This window comes from Canis lupus, chromosome 1, assembly GCF_048164855.1.
Source record: "Canis lupus baileyi chromosome 1, mCanLup2.hap1, whole genome shotgun sequence".
Classification (NCBI taxonomy): Eukaryota; Metazoa; Chordata; class Mammalia; order Carnivora; family Canidae; genus Canis; species Canis lupus.
Window position 1 is genome coordinate 52,203,338 of NC_132838.1, and position 15,682 is coordinate 52,219,019.

Sequence of the window (15,682 nt, forward strand, 5' to 3'; positions counted from 1 at the left end):
TATTACTGTATGAAGATGAAATTATTATAGTTGTCTGTTTTAAATTGTTGCTACCAAAAGATGGCAAAAGAAAAAAAAACAGAGTAAGGAACTTGACTTGCCAAATATTAATATGGATTTTAAAAAAATAACCTCACAATATGGTATGAGAATCAGTAGAGAGATCAGGGAAGCAAAGGAGCAAGAAAAAGTCCACAGAGCAACATGAGAGTAATGCATGACAAAGGAACTCAGAAGGGGGAACACAGTTGCTCTGGAAGCAGGTACAAGCAGACCCCAGCAGGCTGCCACTGGGACTCCTGTATTAATTACAGCCAACCTTGTAGTGTTTTCTTCCACTTGAGATGCTTCAGTAGTACTTAGCACAGTTCCTTAAATGCAGTCGACATTTAGTAGGAGGTCGATCATCTCACTGGTCTTCCTTGGATAGCAGTAACGGACACTGCTAGTCCAGTCTGTGTCCTGCCACAGAGCTTCTTTTCCACAGTGTTCTGGACCACCTCAACCAAAATGAAACCTTGTGTGTGCCTGATTGGGAGGGCCATTTGGCCCTGTTCAGTTCTAAACTTGTGATTTGCATACCGCAGTCAGATGCCAAATTGCACTACCATCTAGTACTTTAAGCAATATATTCAGTTGGCTGTGTGATTTTAGCAAAGTCACTTCAATATGATGATGAAGGATTTAAACCCATGAGATTATCAGAGAAGTATTAGGTGTCACACGGTAGCCCTGAGCATCCTGTGGATGTGTCATGTATCAAAAAAAAAAAAAAAAAAAAAAAAAAAAAAGCCTACACAAAAATGGCAAAGGTTTTGAATAACTTACAGATCTTTTGCATGTGGCATGCTACACTTTTAATATCTTATTCATTTAGCTTGATTATTTGAGTTCGCCTCATAAATAAAATGAATATTCTTTTTAAGTAATTTAAATCATGTTACAAATTTTGCTACAGAATGCTTAGCATTTTAAATGATGGTTTTTTGTATCTGATATTTAGCCATAGTTTCACTAGAAGGATTGAATTTTCCATCAAAGACTTAGCACTATTCTGCAAGCTTTTCTCCCTTTGAATTTTATTTTTCCCATTTTGGGCTGACGAGGCATTTGGAGTGATTCCAGCATGTTTACCCAGGTCTTCCCTACAGAGGTTAGGTGATTAGACAGTAAAGGAGGGAAAGTGCTGTTGCCAGTAGGTGGCTCACTATGAATGTACTTGGGACAGGATCAGAAATGTCACCCCTCCTCCATTTGGCCTTTGTTTCCAATTCCTGCTTCTTTGAGGCTTTTTCTATAACGTCTGAGTCATTTCCAGAGGGGAAGGCAGAGGGGTTAAAAAGAAGCAAGCAAGCAAGCACCAGCCTTTTGAGCTCTGGAAGAGCAAAGACCCCCATCTTAACTCTGAGCTTTCACAAAGTATAGCCTAGTCCCAGTTCTCTCTCCACATACAATTGCTTTTTCTTTTGTTCCTTGTGTCCTTGGCAAAGACTGAAAGAACCCAGCCTGTAATACTTGGGCCTCCTGTGTCATTTAAGGAATAATAAGCCATTGTCTTCATTAAGCCACCCTTGTTTTAGCAAATAGAATCCAAATACTGGAGAAAGGGACATTTTGAAGGGGGGAGAAGTAGAGCAGAGATGCTTTGCAAAATTCCCTAGAGAAACTGCTTTGTTTCTCCGATTTTATTGCTCCTTACTGAGAAGATTCATATTCAAATGGGTTGAGGTTGTGAATAGTTGCTAGCACATTCTCATGCACCCAGGAAGGCTATGATTATGGCTAATTACAATGAAGAATGAAGTCCTAACAAGAGTGCTCAATCAGATTGTTGTTCGTGCATGAAGTAACTAAGGCCAGCCAATGGAGGTGTGATTTTGGTAATTGCAAACAATGTGGCTATTTAAAAAATGCTTAGTAAATCTGTTCAAGACAAAATAAGGTCTAATTAATCACTTTAGTCTCTGAATTCCCCAGATGATCCATTTGCTCTGATTTTGTTGTTGTTGTTGTTGTTGTTGTTGTTGTTGTTTACCTTTTGGGGTCCCTTTAATAATCTATTTCTAAGGTATAAAATATGTTCTTGCTGCCCACACATCTGTTTGTTGGAAGAATACAACTGTCCCCTATTAGGTAGCTTCTTTTCTGCCAGTCTTGTTGCAGCATGCTTTTGATGCAACTTGACAAAAGGTTTTTAAAAATAAATATGTACATATCCTTGTTACTATCCAACAGGAAAATGCATTATGAAAAATTACTATAAAACATTGACTATTAATTGAGTAAGCATATTGGTGTTGTATGTTGTTGTATGTTGAATGTTAACTTGAATATTCTGTGTATGTTGTATCTGGCCCCAGAAGTAATGTTTAACCATATATATTGTTAATATATAACAATATATTACATATATATAACATATATATGTATAACATATATACAATATATATAACAATATATATAACTATATAACCCTTAAATAATTGGAGACCTCTCGAAAGCACATTCCCCTCCCATATATTTTTTAAATACCTGAACTGAAATTGACTTGAGCTTGACTCCTTTTCTGTTTGCCATTTTGTACCTTTGATTCCTCATCTAAAAATAGACTAATAAATGGTCAAAGCTACTGCAAGAAATGCAGAGGGATGAAAATTATCCAATTAAAGTTTTTAAAAGCATCAGTCTTCAACTTCGTTTAAGCATCTAGTAGAATAAACTCTATTTGAGGAGTTTCATTATTTTTGCCTTATTTGTTTTCTATATATGAACAAAAGGAACTTCCTTTTCTTAATTGAATTAAGAGGATGAGAAATTAAACTCAGCACAGATTTTGACCTAAGGAGCAATGGATGTTTATCTTACAACCTTGGCTGCTGTTCTTTCTAAATGAGGGATGGGAGGAGGGGAAAAGGAAAAAAGATTTTTTTAAAAAGGCTAATTTTTGTATAGATATCTTCTTATTTTAACTAATATACATCTGTCATCTGTAAAAGGAAGCAAGTACTGAAATTACAAATCTCCTCATGAAGATAAGTGAAAAAAAGTTCTTGTAACAGAGGAAGAAATAATTTCACACGTACATATATGTAAATCTCTTTTCTAATTTATCTGAAACTAGTAATTTATAATTAGAAGGCTTCTTCTAGTAGTTTTGACCAAATGAATTTTATATATAATGAAGGCAGCTAAAATAACAATGTAGGAAAAAATGAATTTTTGAACCTTGTCTCATTCTCTTAAAAACGTACTCTCTATACAATGCAAATTGCCAGATTCACTGACCAGTAACAATATAAAATTGAGTCCTATTTACCATTACCATTGTTTTATTTTAGCTAATGATTTGGAATCTTTGATGTGAATTAAAATAATTGTAGCTATTATTTTATCTACCAAAAATATAGATTTTCTATGATTTGATGGTATAAAGCATTTGTCTTAATAATTTGGAATTTTATATTTAATGGCTTATCTCAAAGTCCTAATTGGTCAATATATTATAGCCAATTTTTAAATTTTAATCAAGCAATATACATTTGAAATGCTTCAGTGTATGTTATACAAGAGAAAGCCATGACTGTTCTCTAAGTCACTATTCTAACCTTGTTCAGGTGCGGCCTTTGAAAAATTTACATTTTGAGTGTAAGAGAAGGTGTTTAAAAAACCTAAATTCAGGTAGTTGCTTGAGAGAATGAGTAAAGTCCATTTTTTCCTTGATTAATATTGAATCTGTTACTTCCCTTCCTGCTCACCAAACACATCAATACAGATGCAAATAAGGTGAGGCCACTTCCTGTAAATCAGCTGTCAACATGTATCAACGAGAAAAACAATGAATAAGGAGAACTGCTTCTCATAAAGGCTGTGCCTTTCTTCTGTTTGAAAGAAGAATATTTATGGCCTTTATAGCTGGCAGCAAGGAACATTTAAAAATATAACTTCATACACATCCAAAGCATTTTGTGAATTAAATCAATCGAAAGTGTAGAATTTGAGAGGGTTAATAGAATTTCTTGGTAACTGTTTAATAAAATTAATAGGTGGTTGGTCTGATATATTATTTATTTGGCTACTATATATTCCCAGTTTTCACTCACAGATGTTAGAAAAAGTTAATACAGATTCTTTTAAAATTGCCAATTTTCTAAGAATATGAATATAATAAAACAATTCATCAAAATATTATTTAATCTTTGATTTAGGGTATATTAGGATAGCAATAATATTATGTGTATATATATATATATATATATAGTGCCTTATATACTCCTCAAAAGGTGTCATATTTCCTTTAACTTCTTTTTTTTAAATAAATTTATTTTTTTATTGGTGTTCAATTTGCCAACATACAGAATAACACCCAGTGCTCATCCCATCAAGTGTCCCCCTCAGTGCCCGTCACCCATTCACCCCCAGCCCCGCTCTCCTCCCCTTCCACCACCCCTAGTTCGTTTCCCAGAGTTAGGAGTCTTTATGTTCTGTCTCCCTTTCTGATATTTCCCACACATTTCTTCTCCTTTCCCTTATATTCCCTTTCACTATTATTTATATTCCGCAAATGAATGAGAACATACAATGTTTGTCCTTCTCCGATTGACTTACTTCATTCAGCATAATACCCTCCGGTTCCATCCACGTTGAAGCAAATGGTGGGTATTTGTCATTTCTAATGGCTGAGTAATATTCCATTGTATACATAAACCACATCTTCTTTATCCATTCATCTTTCGATGGACACTGAGGCTCTGAATTAAAAACAAAAAACACAACCACAAGTAACATAGGACAGGTGTCCATAGCCACCTATCAAAAGAAAAGCAACTAAGGCCTTGATTGAAGTGATTAATCTAAGGAACAAGAGTGAGGGAGGCTAGTCCAAGCACATGTCCCCCTCTTTCACCATATGACCTCTCATTAAAAACACCAGTTTCTGATAGGGGCAGGTATCTGTGTGACTCAGTTGGTTAAACATCCCACTCTTGCTTTCAGCTCAAGTCATGAACTCAGGGTCATGTGGGGGATCAGCCCACATTAGGCTCTGTGCTGAGCAGGAAACTGCTTGAGTTTCTCTTGCTTGCCTTCTGCTCCTCCCCGCAAAAACACCAGTTTCCATCACTCCATTGGTAAGCAGAAGTGCTGGGGAAAAGTTCTAGGTACTTAGATGTTGGATAAATCAGCTTTTACTCAATCTTTTTAAAATAGGCTGCCTCCAGTTGTTGGAAGCACTTTACATTTCTGTTGCAGAACCCTGAAACATACCATTCATATTGATGTTTACGAATTATGATCTGTAGAGCTAAAGTGCTGCAGAGGTATTCTGAAATAGAAAGATATTATCAATTAGGATCTTGGTTTTAGGCAAGAGAGTGCAACTCTACCTAACTTGGGCACATGTTGGTTGAAAAGAAATTGGGCACTCATGAACTGTGGAGGACACTCAAGAGATATGTTTGGACAGTCTTTTGAATGAACTCCATTGCCCTCCTTGTACCACTTTGTACATGATTCAGAGTTAGAGGAGAGAGATGTGCAAAGCTTCAGCCATGTAGGTATGCCAGGAAGTAAGAGAACAGTGCTGGCGGAATGAGCATTCTGTGACCCTGTCTTAACTCCAACTACTACCACAAAAATACCATGTAACAGAAATTTATTTCTCACATTTCTGGAGGCTGGAAGCCCCAAATCAGGGTGCCAATGTGCTTGGGTTCCAGTGAGGGCTCTCTTCCAAGTTGCAGACTAACTACTTCTCTTTGGATCCTCACATGGCACAGAGAGGAAGCAAGCTCTCTGGTGAGTCTTAAAAGGCAAGAATCTCATTCACGGGGCCCCCATCCTCATTTCCTCATCTAATCCTAATCACCTTCCAAAGGCCCCACCTGCTAACACCATCACATGGGTGAGGGCAGGTGGGGGGTGTCGGGTATGAATTTTAGAGGGACATGTACAACCCATAACAGATCTCCTTTGTCCTCTGTGGTCACTGAGGAGCACCTTTATCTACTCCCTCATCAATACTTAATGCAGCAGAGGAAACAAGATTCCCCAAAAGGGAATGATGCTAGAAGGGGCAGCGACAGTGGACACATGTAAAACAATTCAGGTCTCCTACAGTGTCCAAATAACCATGAGCTTTAGGGGATGAAAACTTTTTCTTGACCCTCCTAAGGTTTCTGGCTGGGCCAGAAAATTAAGCTGACAAAGACAGGCTACCAGGAGAAAAGCATACAAATATATTTCATTTGAATTTTATGTGACAGGGGGCCTTCATAAGGAGAAGACTTGGAGAAAGGATTAAGGTTGAGTATTTTTATGTCAAATTTGATGAAGAGTGGGAAGTCGTGAGAAAATGTGATAGAATGGAAGGGTCTGAATTAACGGTGGTTAACTGAGAACTTAGCAAGACCTATTCCTTCAGATTCTGTTCAGGGTCCCTCCATCCTCAGAGATAAGGATGCTCCATTCCTCTACTTGCAGGGAGGGTGCCTCTTCCATGAGGGTCTTATGGCCCACTTGAGAAGAAGATCAGAGAGCCCTTCCTGCCCCTATTGTTTCTCAACTTCCTTCAGTGTCTCAAGATACTCAATATGCCAAGGTGTGCCATATTTTGGGTTACCATTCCTGAGCCCTATTGACTGGGAGCAGGATTTCTCTTTATTATTCCATTAAATGGGCCATCTTTATAAATTAGGAATATTTGCATATTCCAGACTCAAAGAGCAAAGATCTAAGACTAGTATAAAAAGTCACTCCACATCATTGAAAAAGGATGGTTACCGAATTTAGTGTGTGTTTCTCAACCTTCCTTAATTCTTTTCTGTACACATAAATGAGACCGTAAGATCTACAGCAAGACACAGACATATTAAGAAACGAATAAAGAAAGCATCTTTCAGATGGGGCATTACATCCTTGCAGACATTTCTCTCTGACCCTTGTGCACACTGTTTCCCACCCTTTCCCTGCCTGACCTCTTTGAACACTGGAATCCATCCCATCTTGAAGGCAGACTCTACTGAGGCCCCTATGCCCTTTTGTTTGGCTTGGATTTAGGATAAAAACTAATTTGAGGGCCACCTGGGAGACTAAGTCGGGTGAGTGTCTGACTCTTGGTTTCGGCTCAGGTCATGATCTATCAGGGTCCTGACACTGAACACAGCATCAGGCTCCATGCCCAACTCAGAGTCCGCTTGACATTCTCTCTCCCTCTCCCTTTGCTCCTCCTTCTGCTCTCTCTCTCTTTCTCTTTCTCCCAAATAAATAAATAAATCGTAAAAATAAACCCTATTAACTCGAAATCTTTTTTACTTGCCTTTCGAAAGATCAGTAATCAGTAATGCCCCATGTCTGTCCTGTTTTTTCCAAGCCCAGGTCATAAGTGAAAACAAGCTTAAACGTGTCAGAATACTCAGTGTAGTGAGGCCTGGACTGAGAATCCCACTTGAGCCCCTCACTAGTTACATGATGGGCAAGGTACCAGGCCCTCATGCCCTTGAAGGCAGGCCCTGGGTTTGGCCATTGCATACACTCTTGCTAGCATACACGCAACTAATATTAGTTGAGTGATTAGTCAGATAACTGCCTGTATAAGTATCACTTTGTTGGGCCTCAGTTTCCCCCAGTTGTCAAATCAGAGAACTGGACTAGACAACTTTTCCATCCCTTCTAGTGCAAGGAGCTATGTATAACATAATCAACAGTATTGAACTTTGAAGAGAATACAAGCTTTAGGTTTTCACTGATGTATTTTAAAATTCCTCATTATCATTTTAAAAAGTGTTTAAGAATATTGAGCAGGTTCATCTATTTTTCTTCCCTAAAAATTAAACTTGTTTTCTTTACAACCAGGGAGGATGATAACTGATTAGAAGGCTTGAGCTACAGGCTGGGTATCTGTTGAGAAACGAGGCAATCCACATTTTAACTTGGAACCACATATTTGTGCAGTGAGCAAAACCTTAATGTATACTATGGCATAGTGCACTATTTCACATATGTTATTTTATGAAGCCCTAAAGAATGTGGTGCAGTATATAATATTTTTTAATAAATAAAGAAATGCAGGCCCTGAGAGATGCCTTGACTTGCCCAAGTATAGCTAGAGATTAAATGAGCAGAGTCAGAATTGGAATGGACTGGAATTGGAATACACTGTTTATGCTTTTATATCTCCCTATTTAATGTTTCATTTCAAAGATTTCCACCCTTTTGCTCTCATTTTCTTTTATGTCTTTTTACTCTGCATATTCCTTATCTTGAGGCCTTTTGCTACTTTGTTCTCCTCCTCAATTCTTCCATTATTTGGATTCTTCCATTCTGTCCTTTGATGTATCTGTTTTCTCCATGGAGCTACAATGTTTTTCCTCCTCCCAGTTTCTCTAGAGGATACAGAAATCCTCTACATGTTGAATTCCAGTGCCAATGTACTTATTTTTAAATTCCACCCTTGAATAATTATCTTTTTTTTTTTTACTTTTGTCTTCCTCTTCCTTAAGCTGTGTAGTGTGTTTCTTGTTGGTATTTTATGAAGTCATTTTTATATGCTACTTGAATAAAAAAAAATACACCTAAAAATATCTAACTACCAATTGTCAATATTGTGCTGTTTGATTTCCATAATGAAATCATAGTTTGAGGGCAGCCCTCTTGGCTCAGCAGTTTAGCGCCACCTTCAGCCCAGGGCCTGATCCTGGAGACCCGGGATTGTGTCCCATGTCAGGCTCCCTGTGTGGAGCCTGCTTCTGCTTCTCCTTCTGCGTCTCTCTCTCTCTCTCTCTTTCATGTCTCTCATGAATGAATAAATAAAATATTTAAAAAAAAAGAAATCATAGTTTGACATGAAATATTCTAAAAAAATCATTTCACTGAAGCAAATGATTAGAGCTGGAAAAAAAAACCCTAGGATAAACAAATATTCATTCTGTATCTATTATTTGTTGGTTACTATGTATCAGACATTTTTCTAGTTGATAAGAGGTAACACTTAGCATCTTACTGATTTTAGGAGTTTAAGGATAGGCAGATATGTATAAAGATATAAAATGAGACAGATTCTTTCTTTCTTTCTGTCTATCTGCCTATGTGTCTGTCTTGTCTTCATAAGGACTCAAGTAAAAAAATTATGAAATACTTGCTTTGTTCAAGTTCTTATTTTAAAGTTTAAATTGACTCATCTCTTTATATATTTTAGAAAATTCAGTTTTCACTAAAATAACTCTCAGTTTCTACAAATGTTACTACAAATGTTAACTCCAAAAGTACTTTAGTTAGTTGGGGAACTATTATCTGATAAAGTCTGTACTGCAGAAGAGATTTCTTTCTTTTTTTTTTTTAAGATTTTATTTATTTATTCATGAGAGACACACAGAGAGAGAAAGAGACACAGGCAGAGGAAGAAGTAGGATCCGGGCAGGGAGCCCGATACGGGGCTCGATTCCAGGTCCCCAGGATCATGCCCTGGGCTGAAGGCGGCGCTAAACCGCTGAGCTGGGCTGCCCCAGGAGAAGAGATTTCTAATCCTTCATTACTTCTATGCTTTTATTGAGTACTGAATACGTCTACTAGACATTTGTTGTAAGCAATTCCATGTATGACTTTATTCTCTTCCCACATCTAATCTAAAACGTATGTGCTGATATATTATATAGTTATACATATATATATATATTTTTTATCATGTCCAAAGAATTTCTTAACCAAAAAGTTGAGCAGAAATGCATTTAGACTTCGGGGATCTGTGGGTGGCTCAACGGTTTAGCCCCTGCCTTCAGCCCAGGGCATGATACTGGGGACCCGGAATCGAGCCCTGTATTGGGCTCCCTGCATGGATCCTACTTCTTCCTCTGCCTGTGTCTCTTTCTCTCTCTCTGTGTCTCTCATGAATAAATAAATAAAATCTTAAAAAAAAAAAAAAGAAGAAATGCATTTAGACTTCCATGGTGATTGGTAAGGGAATGATCTCTAGCAGCCCTGAGTTTTCAGAGCTAGAGTGAATCTCTGACCAATTACTAAATGTTAACTGAACATTTATGAACATGTGTCATATGCTCCCTCTAGGATAGTATAAAACCTCAAGTAGTCCAGGAAAATGGCCAAATTCTGGCTCTGGATTGTGGCTTTCAACAATAATTGATATATGCAGATTATTGGAGAGCTTGTATCTGCTCCAGTCAGATATATAAATTTGTAGAGTATCCAGTCTGTTGTGGCTCTTATAAAATTAAGGTTTGTTAAATTACATAAGCATATTGTTAAAATTATATATTCCTGCTGAATATGCTAGTTTTACTCATTTACTGTTTTAGATTATGATAATAGGGACACAGCATTTTAATAAACTTTACATTAAAGTTTCTCCTATAAATTAATCTGAGTGTTTAACAATGAAACAATATTTTTTATGTATATATCAAATTTCAACTATTTTGATTCATTTATTTTCTTCCTAAAGATTTTTTAAAAGCTTAGACTGTAGCTTTCCAGATTTATAATTCCATTTAAGCCTGTTATATAATCCTAAACATGTTTAAGTACATCACATATAATTTAAATTATTGAAAAGTTTATTTTACACTTCTTGAAGACTCAGAACTCCTTAAATTTATTTCACAAAAGGCGCATCTTCTCCAGAATAAATTTAACTTGCCTCATGCAATTAGTATTTAGAAAGACTCAAATTAAGTGGAACATAGCTAAATTGAACCTTTAATTAACTAGATTTTTTTTCTTTTCGCTCTACTTTTAGAGACAGCATAAAATTACTGGAAAACAAACAAGATAGCAAGGATTTGTTTTAAAAAATCTGCCTTCAAGGTTGGTGCTGGGGGTCAGTAAGTAGTTAGCCCAGTTTGCATATTATAAAACTCTGAAGTTATGACTCATTTGAAATAATGAACCAGAGATACCAGTGTTCTCTTGTTCATGAAAGAAAGATTACATTTTGTTTGATATACTTTTATTTGTTAAAGCAGAAAAGTGAGGTGATAGATGTTGAGAATACTTCCAGCAATGAAAGATTGAATCAGAATTGGTTTCCTAGTTATCACTCTGAAAACCAAGAAATTAAATTAACCCAAACTCATTTTCACCTGAGCATTCTAATTAATCAAATGGATTAACAAATGAATGGGTACGAGATGAAAAATAGTTGTAGGAGAAAAGCAGAGGCAATACTTCTGGTGAGAGAAACTGCTCATTTGAAACAGTAATAATGCAGACTACACATTAGCTCAGAGCAGTAGAGTCCTTTCTTTCTCATCTTTGACCACTGATTTTCCCTCAGCCTTGGTGTCACACACACCTTTTCCAGGAATCTTCTGAAGACAACTCCTGCCTTAGAGATTCTAACTAACTCCTCTGCTCTACTTACTCTTTATTATAACATCTTTAATAAATATATGCAGTCTACCATGTCTGTGCAAGATACAGTCCTCAGTAACATAGAGACCCACTATTCTATAGACCTGGCCCTTTGGCCATACCTGCTTATAGTTCTCTGCACCTGAAGATTTGCAGGTTCAGATACGTAAGCTGTCTATTTTCTTCAAGAAATGCTTATGAAACACATAGAAAAAAAATCTCTAAATGGATTCTCAGTCACCATGTTCATTTACTGACTGAACTTCCTACTTCCAAAAATAATTTTAGGGAACCTAAAAGATACCAGTACAAGGAGAGCTTACATAGAAAAGGAAAAGAAGTGGAAAGGAAGAATTCTATCAGAAAAAATATGTTAAGGGAGGCTATTTGACCCGGGCCGAAAGGTATCAGTGACATTCACAATAGGGCAGATAAAAAACCCCAGGAAATGTGATGAGTTCCACAGTTTCTATTTGACTAAAGGAAGTAATTCAGTGCATCAGGAAAACCAAACATCTCTCTGGGCTGAACTGAGGAGGTGTTTCTACCTTGGTCATTTGTCTCAGGACTTGTCACATGATCAGCTTTTGAGAAATATCTGTTGAATGCTGAATAATGACTGTAGTTGGGATTTAGCTGATGAACATGACCTGCTGGCGAGAGTTCCTGGCTGTCCTTGTCCTTCTTCCACCAGGACAGTCCCTTTGCAGGTGACTCAGCATTACAGTGTGCGCCTAAGACGTGTCTCTTGCAGCCCACCTTGGAGCCCACTTTGGGGCTTCATCTCCCCCACTCTCAGAAGCCTCAGGGCCCTGCCCAGTGTTCTCTGTTTGGACTTTTATTTCCTTGGCTTGTTGAGTTTTGTTCTGTTTGTATTTCTCAGTTATCCCTCCATCACTGTTACTATTTCTCTCCCAAATCTCTAGTAACAGAAATCAGTGGTTGCAGATTTTTTTTTTAACTGAAGTCTTGGGAGTAATAGTTGGGGGAACTGTGATACAGAACAGGTAAACACTGTCAACTCCAGACATCACTGTGGGGAAGACAAGCCTTTTGTTCTGGCTGTGGCATTCTGTAGAGCTGGTGCCTCCCACCTCAGAGCTGCTTCAGAAGTCCTTTGTCACGCAGAGTACTTGAGTTTCTGCCTCTCTTCTCCTCCTTTTCAAACAATTCAGAGGCCCAACTTTCCATAACCAATCTGAGGTATTTTCCAAACAAAAAGAGGAATTCTTCCCTGAGAGAAATGTTGTCTTCCTAGAACAACTGGCCCAAATTGGAATCAGATTTTAGAATAAAAAAAAAAAGTTTCCTCCCTGCTGCACACTCATATCTCCAGAAATGGGGCCCTAAGAATCAGGTGGTGACCCTCCAGTGTCCTCAGAACTTCTACCAATCAGAACACTCCCATTTCCTCCTGCTGGAAAGGAGGTCTCTCATGACTCCTGGTCCTAGAAGGCAGCCTCATGGAGGAAAACACCTTGGCCCTCCAACCTGGCTGACCTTTATTTAATTCTTTTCTCCACACTCATTCATTACCTTGCTGTTTACTCTTGGGCAATTTTCAGAACCTTTCTGAGTCTTACTTTTCTCATCAATAAAATGAAGAAAAGAAATCTTAACCTTGTGTTCTTATGTTCCATTTTCCTTTCCAGGTGACTTTTCATTTTTCTGGACAATTTTTATGTTAAGCTTTCTCTCTCATTATATCAGGAGAGACATTACTTCAAAGGATTTTCAGACACCCTTGAACCACTAGCATCTAAATTCCTTTTACATGTGCCTTTGTGAGTCGAATGTTCTACAATGTTACTCATAGAACCAGTCTGAAAGGTGAGCCTACTTGAATGTTAGCTTGATGGGAGGCAGTGTGCACTCTGGAAGGCCAATGGGCATACAAGCCATACAGTCTGATTTTTAAATCTGGCTTTCCACTTAGTAGAGTGACCATAAGCCAAGCATTTATCTTTTTTGGCCTCAGTTTCTTTTTTCTAAAATGGAATAATGCTACGTCTCAGAGTTTTTGTAAGGAAAGTACTTAGTGCTTGGTATATAGTAAGTACTCACTAAGAGCTATGGGGGCCAGGTGCTGAAACACAGCGGTTAGATAAGTGATCCATTCTTTCTCCCTGGGATATTGTGTTCCCCTGAGGCATAAAGGATAGAGACTACCTGTCACTCACTGTTTGGAGAGGAGTACTTTCTCTGGCACCACCAGCCGACCTTGCGCGCCAGGCTCTCCTGACAGAGCACATCCTTCCTTTCTGGCTTCCATTTTCTCTCTCTTCCATGTTTGAGGACCATGTGACCTGCTCCCCAACCACATGCACACAGGATCTGCAAGGGAAACACGTTTTTCCTCCATGAATAAGGGATTACTGGGGATCTTTACATAATCACAAACCAACACTATGAATCTGCTACTGAATAAGGTTACAGGCTCTTCCAACTTTGCACTAGAACATGAAATTAAATTCTTTTTAGACCTCTTAATTGAGATTGGATCAACCCCTATAGCTGCTGAGAACCCACAGCATACACATAAGAGACCTAAATTAGATTGTTTGGTACCTTTGCTTATTCATTTTTAGGTACCATTTATACAGAGAAGCATAATGAGATTGAGTACCCTCTGGCCAGTATTGTTTCAGTACTGCTGGGTACTGGTGCTTTATGGATCTTCATGGAATGCAGAGAGAACAGCCAAGAATTGTTGGAGTTTGCCACTGAATGACAGCAAGAACAAATCCCAAAGTAATTGTGAACATACTTTGTTATCAATAAAATAAAGGGGTTGGGGTAGATTGGCTCCAAGATCCCTTTTGGCTCAGAACATTCTTTGATATTGTGATTCAATCAATCTAACATATCCTTAAAGTCTTAGAGCATGTTTTCTGAGTATGTCCCAATAGAATAACTTGTCTGCAAAAGGCTGAAAGTTATTATTTGGGAATAATAAATCAGGGCAAAAAAGATGTAGAGTTCATGATATATTATTAGTTTCAAGTTTGCTAATCCTTATTTTATGAGATTTAATTTTCATGATGTTTACTTTCCCATTCAGCCTATTGTCAGAAAGAAGAATGCTTTTTGTGTTCAATGAAGAGATAGGCCAGAGACTAATAAATGTGTGCTTTGCCCTTGCTCAGATAAATGCGATAGTTAAAAGAAGCCATGACAGGGTATTGGGGCCTTGTGTTTACCATGGTAAAATTAATACCTTACAAGTTTTCTAAGAAGTTTGTAAGATGTCATAGATTTATTTTTAATATAATTTTGAAGTTGGAAAGCTAAGAAATATGAACCTTGATTCTTGACAAATTCATTATCAATAATACCATGTGCAGAACAAAATTACATGTTCAGCAAAAAAATAATCTGTCATAAGACTAAACTAATTTGCAAGGAATTAAAAATTTACCTGAAAATATGAGTTCTCTTGAGAGTATATTTAACATTTTTGTGATTGTATAATATTCTCTATTTTTTCTTGATCACTGTATTAGGGAATTATAGTCTATATGGTTTTATAAAAATAAGGTGAATTTTAGAGTAATTGAGCTAGAAGGCACATTAAAAAATTATCTGCCTCTAGGAAAGATGGATGTCCTCTTTTTGAAGTCTCTGCAGATAGAAACGAGACATTCTTGGGTGCCTCTCCGATTTTATTACTGTGGACATCCAGGTGACTGTTACTGCATTACTGTGTTCACTCTTACATGTCACCTCATTACTTTAGGGTATTTTCATTTATTTTACCTCTGCATACAGAGAATGATTGCAAAGTAAGTAGCATACCGCTTGGTAACTGTTAAGTGCTCAATAACAGATATTAGTATTTTTCTCTCTGTACATGATTTTTTTGAGGTGTTAACCGAAATCTGGGGGAAATACTGGTCAATCAGTAAATGTATTATTAAATTATTTCCTGGGGATCCCTGGGTGGCTCAGTGGTTTAGCACCTGCCTTCGGCCCAGGGCGTGATCGTGGAGTCCCAGGATTGAGGCCCACGTCAGGCTCCATGCATGGAGCCTGCTTCTCCCTCTGCCTCTCTCTCTCTCTCTCTCTGTCTCTCATGAATTAATAAATAAAATCCTTAAAAAAAATTAAAAAATAATAAATTATTTTCATTCTGGGACACCTGGGTGGCTCAGTGGTTGAGCGTCTGCCTTTCTCTGCCTCTCTCTCTCTCTGTGTGTCTCTCATGAATAAATAAATGAAATCTTTTTAAAAATTATTTTCAAAAAATTATCTTCATTCTGTAAGTATAGATTTATCATTCTAAGTAAATATTCTTTCCAATAATTGAATACTAGGATGGTATTGC

General features: G+C 37.4%; 1 protein-coding gene and 1 long non-coding RNA gene across 5 annotated transcripts in view; both read left to right on the forward strand.

Moving 5' to 3' along the window:
* Positions 1 to 15,682, forward strand: part of PACRG (parkin coregulated) — a 517,537-nt gene that overhangs the window by 113,491 nt on the left and 388,364 nt on the right. The window lies entirely within an intron of this gene.
* Positions 10,743 to 14,103, forward strand: LOC140617083 (uncharacterized). Its single transcript, XR_012017342.1, has 3 exons — positions 10,743 to 10,812; positions 13,011 to 13,188; positions 13,947 to 14,103. It is a non-coding gene; the product is annotated as an uncharacterized lncRNA (long non-coding RNA).